At 44.3% G+C, this 6,290-nt stretch overlaps 1 pseudogene; it reads right to left on the bottom strand.

Annotated features, from left to right (window-relative positions):
• Positions 1-3,599: 3,599 nt before the first annotated feature.
• On the bottom strand, positions 3,600-3,718 carry LOC134897579 (5S ribosomal RNA; annotated as a pseudogene).
• Between the last annotated feature and the right edge of the window lie 2,572 nt (positions 3,719-6,290).

The raw sequence follows: 6,290 nt of genomic DNA, 5'->3' as shown, positions 1-6,290 counted from the left end.
CAGCAGTTCAAAATGTACCTCGCACTGATTGAGAAAACCACGGCAATTCTTTGGATTCCCATTATAGCGAGAAGGAGTAGGGAGCTGAAGACGTGACCTGGTTCCAGAGGAGGATGGAATATTACTAGAGACAACCACTGGAGCGGGTACTGGAGTTGCGGCCGGTACTACTAAAGCCAGAGAAGTCTGAATTTGATCCAGCCGGCCAGATAATTCCTGGAGATAATGCATCACCTGGCCCTGTGCTGCTTCCTGACTTTGTACTCGAGAAATCAAGTCCTGGATGGTACTTGCTTCTGGGCTCCGATCCCCCGGGTCCATGTGGCCTGAGTATACTGTCACTGACCTAGGTTGGGGGTTTTATGAACTCGGGGGTTCTCCCGATGGTAGGGGAGAGGAACCACAGTTGGGTCAGAACCGGGATGGCTTGATATAGGTCTTCCTCATACAGGACTCTGACAGTAAAGCTTGGTGAAAATATTAAAGGACTTTATTGCAGGAAGAGAGCAACACAATGTCACATAACAGAGAAGGAGCGTATTGAGGAATGTCCCGGAGGTACTTTTGAGTGATGGCAAAAGACACTGGTGACTGAAGAACTTGAGAGCGGTGGTTAAAAGATACTGATGATTTGAAGAACTTGAGAGCGGTGGTTAAGACTCTGATAATTTGAAGAACTTGAGAGCGGTGGTTAAAGACACTGATGATTTGAAGAACTTGAGAGCGGTGGTTAAAGACACTGATGATTTGAAGAACTTGAGAGCGGTGGTTAAAGACACTGATGACTTGAAGAACTTGAGAGCGGTGGTTAAAGACACTGATGATTTGAAGAACTTGAGAGCGGTGGTTAAAGACACTGATGATTTGAAGAACTTGTGAGCGGTGGCTAAAGACACTGAGGATTTGTATAACTTGAGAGCGAGGGTTAAAGACACTGAGGACTTGTATAACTTGAGAGCGAGGGTTAAAGACACTGAGGACTTGTATAACTTGAGAGCAAGGGTTAAAGACACTGAGGACTTGTATAACTTGAGAGCGAGGGTTAAAGACACTGAGGACTTGTAAAACTTGAGAGCGACGTTTAACCTGCAGCCCACGCTGACTCCAAGAAGCACTGGTGACTGGAGCGCAGTGGAACCCAGCAGCGGCTGGGAACGCTGGAAGCTGTGCAACAACTGACACCTGGAAATGCCGGAGACACTGGGGTAAGCTGCAGAGAGATCCTCCGAGGACAGAAGCACTGGCATCCACTTCAGGGGAAAAGACAATACTCAGGCGCCGAGGCGCTGCCCGGCGTCTGCCTTTGAATCTCCCGCCTCCGCTGGATTGGCGGAACAGTCTGATGACGTCACCTGCTCCCCGCCCACGTGATGCCGGTTGTCATGGCGGCGCCCCTGCCCCGGGGATCCGCCAGGGGCCGCGCCAGCCAGGCGCCGGAGCCCGTGGACCACAGAAGGCGGAGGCCGCAACACAGACCAGCAGGTACGCAGGGGTAAACGCGGTGAACGCCGCCTATGGCGTGTGACAAAGTGGCCTCCAGGCTAAACTCATTACTCCAGAACTGGTCGTCCAGCAAGCCCTTCACCAGTAATGAGGGTGGCTCTATATATCGTCCTTGAACAGCAAATATTTAGAGGCTACTAGAGACTCTATCGTGCAGTAAACCCTACAGCTGCTGGTCTCCTATCCAGAGCACTGACAGGTGTCTCACTGCTTATCTTACTAGCTATGGCAGAAGCATGCTTTCTGAACAAAGAATAAAGGTCCTTCAGTATCAGTAATTTTAAAATTGAATGTTTCTCATGGGATTGCTTGGATATTCCAAGACATGCACAGCATGGTGCTAACCACGTCCCATGACAGGTTACCCTCAGGTTACTCAGGATGTCTGGCAAAATCAATTTGCTGGGGCCAGTGAAGCTGCATCTGACGATGCACCCACTGGCTTCAGCGTTCCCAGTTGGGAGACGCGCCTCCATTTTCTGGAACTCTCCCCGTCAATGCCCCGAAATACCATCACTATGTCAATCATGCTGAGGCTTTCTGGGAACTGCAACCAACGTTGCAAGACCAGATCTACACATACGCAGTGCATCAGATATTTGCGGGAAGATCGACGTTCCGGAAATCTCTGAATCAGCCCCTGCGGCTGCAAAATATTTCAGTTGACAACTACAGTACTGTTTCCCACAAACTGTCCAAATGTACAGTGCTGATATGTCACCTTTATGATCAAGTGCATAGAGATTTCTAATAATACAGCTGCAAGATTTTAAAATACTACATACTGTAGCCTCAATTATCAGCGATGTCTTCGAACGAAGTGCCATCAGAACGCCAAAGGGATGGTTGGAATTCCCACCATGATTTTCAATTTATTAAAAACCTATATTACCTAAACCGTCAAACATTCAATATATTCGAACACTTTGTAAGTAAGGGGTTAGTGTCAATATATTCTTTCTCTAATACAAAATGTCATATGGCAACTAGCGGGTGTTAGCTGGTATTATAACGAGTGCCTGCAGTTATAGCTTTATATACCCTCTTGACACAGTGGGGGTGATTCCGAGTTGTTCGCTCGCTAGCAGATTTTAGCAGCATTGCACACGCTAGGCCGCCGCCCTCTGGGAGTGTATCTTAGCATAGCAGAATTGCGAACGAAAGATTAGCAGAATTGCAAATAGAAAATTCTTAGCAATTTCTGAGTAGCTCGAGACTTACTCCTACACTGCGATCAGCTCAGCCCGTTTCATTCCTGGTTTGACGTCACAAACAAGCCCTGCGTTCGGCCAGCCACTCCCCCGTTTCTCCAGACACTCCCGCGTTTTATCCTGGCACGCCTGCGTTTTTCCGCACACTCCCAGAAAACGTCCAGTTTCGGCCCAGAAACACCCACTTCCTGTCAATCACACTCCGATCACTTCAACAATGGAAATTCTTCGTTCGGACGTGAGTAAATCTACTAAGTTTTGAGCTAAAATACTTAGCGCATGCGTACTGCGTACCATGCGCATGCGCATTTTCAAATATGTTTGGGGAATACCGCACAGGATTTAATAGAAATACAATTTAATCAGTACCAAAAATAGAAAATAACAAGAAAACTAGGTTTTATAATTCTTAAACAGTTTGGTGGTGCACCCTGAGTCAGTGTTAAGACATAGAACAACAGGGAGAAAAGAAGAATCTTTTTTGGGTGCACTCTTAACTTTGAACAATGTATAGACTAAACAAAATAAGATATGATATTTAAAATCAATTTGTATTATCACAAAATTAAGATACTTAGTGGTTAATGAGAGAAAAGACAGTAAAGAACAATATAAACAATTAGCGAAATTGCTGATATGATAATGATAATTAAGTCCTGGCTGGCGGAGTTAAATCTGAATGCAGTAAATTATTAACTTGGATATTAAGTGGTACGTTCTAATAACAAAATGAAACTCTGTCCTATATTGGTGCCAAAATAATAATAATATATAAAGCCTCAATATTGATTTTCATTTATTAATAGAAAAGAGAGCAGAAAGAGATAAGATGGCAGAGTGAATCTGCTGTCAGTGTTAGACACTGAGCATGTAGGACCAATGCGTGCTCTACTAAACTGAGTCTTCCTCAATGGTTCCCCACTTGAGTACTGACCCAGCCCAACACTGATTAGCTTCCAAGTTTGGATGGCTTCGGGCGTTTCCAGTGTGGTATGATAGTAGAGAAAGTAAACGGTAATTGGAAGCTCTGGAATCACTGATGAGAGTTCACAAATTACATAGTATCAAAGCAAAGTGACAGAAATTAGCCAATAGAGGAAAATAGATGGATCTGCTGCCAATGTTAAGGCCAGTACTCACTGGCCGATGGCAGAGAGATGTGTGCTGAGCGAACCGCTCAGCACACATCTCTCCCAGCGCTCAGCACAGCGCGATCTGTGCTGAGCGTGCGGGGGGAGACGGGGGGGGGGGCGCTCACTTCACCCAGCGGGTGAAGTGAGCGACCCGTTAGATTGGCCTGCATGCAGGCCAATCTAGCAGCAGCGATAGCGATGCGCGGGGCTGCGCATCGCTATCGCTGAGGGGGCTACACACGGAGCGATCGTGCTTAAAATCTAAGCAATCTAGTCAGATTGCTTAGATTTTAAGCAGCGATCGCTCCGTGAGTACCCCCCTTTAGACAGGGATAGAACCCTGAATCAGTGGTGAGAGTCCATGAAATTAAGTATAGATAGAAACAAAGAAGAGGAGTACACAAAGGTACCTGTACTGATAAAGTAATTCGGGTTATCAACTAGAAGCATATGTCCAGATAGACTAATCGAAGTTATGCATATATACAAATATACAGTCTAATGCAATTGCTGAAATTAGGCCAAATAGTAATATTACCACTGGATAAGGATGCTGGATTGTTGTACAGTACAAGGCAAAATGTGATCTCTCTGCTTGTATTAATCAGGTGTAGAATACAATGTCTCCACCCAATACTAATGAAAATTACGGCTGGATTGTTACTGGGCACAACAACAAAATTGCAGTCTCTGGATTGATACTACTGTACACAGGATGTATTTAAAGTGATAGTATTCTTCCTATCTTTCATTATTTCTATCACCTCCTAGAACTTATCCTTCTGTTTTGTGCAATCACCTCCTAAGAACTTATCCTTCTGTTTTGTGCAATTTCCTAGCACACCACTTATAAGAGATTTACACCCCCCCCCCCCCCCTTTTTTTTCTTCTAACCCACACATATTTAGAAAGTTAGTACGTGTCCACAGGCAGGCACATTTTTATACAGAAGCAAATACAGTTGGAGAAGAATCTCAAACTGTATGAATCTGGCGCTATATATAATAATGAATTTACCAGCTGATAATCAGTATAAAAAACGGTAATATTGGAGCTGCTGAGCAAAACAGCTGGCTAAGCTGAAATACAGATTGAGAAACAAACAGTGAGAATGCTCTGCGCTCCAGAAGTCACTCAAGATTAATTAATTAATCAATTAAATGCAGTCTAGCAGGGAGATTGATTGACTCAATGAAGCTCAACTTTTGAAAAGAGAATATTTTATCAAAAATGTTAATATTTAACAAAGACACATAAGACAAACAAACAATTAATGTATGTAACAATTTAAAAAGTCAGAGGTTTCTACCTCTTGCATACATAGACAGAAACACTGTATCTGTGTTTATGAACGTGCTGTTTAAGACAACATAAAATGTATCTAAATAAAGAATTTTTAACCATGAGAGAGAAGTTCTCTGTGAGTAAAATGTCAATTGATTCTAACACTGGCGTCCCAGTGTGAAATCATATGAAATGTCCACAGATGGCTCCACAATAACTAATAAATTATTAGAGGCATACAAGCAATGATAATTACCCCCGTGCTGGTTCCTGGAGTTTACTACAGGGTCCTGTGTGCAATTGCACGAGGTTAATATGGAAATTCTGGTTGATGCCTCAGTAGCAGTTGAAAAGCAGACCCGCTGATGTACCAAAATCTCCGTCAAAGCAGCCGTCAAATGATCGTAAGGTAACAATGCATTGAGAACCTCACAACAGAGGACGTAATCTGTTTAGCTGGCGGTAGCGGTAAGGAACGGCAAAGCCGCTAATGGAGATTTTACTTATATTCCCTGTGCGTCGTTTAAATTTCTGCACCAATAACAAATTTAGCTAATGCTATCACTTAATTGCAAGCAAATAGTACCTAGTGTATATATATAATTATATATAGACATACAAATATATATTCTATTTTGGTTGTGTTTTAATCTTTGTTTTTTTCTTGCATTTTTCTTTTATGTGATATCATTCATGGGTCCCCCTGTCAAGTCCTGATCGCAAACAATTCCCTGGCTATTAAGATCATCAGAATCCTAGGATATCAGCAGCTAATTAAGGGACACACCCTTTCACTGATTGGATCTGAACCTGCTTCATTCACGTTAAAAGCCTGCAGGGGACCTAGCCCACAATAGGAAGTGATCAAGCCCGGCGGACGGGTGAAACGCGTCTTCCGACTTCACTTTTGTCCTGGCTGACTGCAGTAGCGGACGTTCTTCCTACCCACCCATGTCCTGTGCCTCTTCTGACAGTGTTTCGTTTGGGCTGACCGGAGCATCGGATGTCCTTCTTCCCCTCTCCTGCGATGGTCCTGTGCTTCTTCCGATATCACTCCGTTTGAGCTGAGCAGCGGACGTGTTCCTGCACCTGCCTGGGGTTGCCGGGCCGGCGGCACCGTGCACTCCTCTTTCATCATTCGGAACGGACCTCAGCGTGG

The sequence above is a fragment of the Pseudophryne corroboree genome, chromosome 3 (assembly GCF_028390025.1).
Source record: "Pseudophryne corroboree isolate aPseCor3 chromosome 3, aPseCor3.hap2, whole genome shotgun sequence".
NCBI lineage: Eukaryota > Metazoa > Chordata > Amphibia > Anura > Myobatrachidae > Pseudophryne > Pseudophryne corroboree.
The sequence above is the reverse complement of the archived record's forward strand: the minus strand, read 5'-3'. Positions and strand labels throughout refer to the sequence as shown.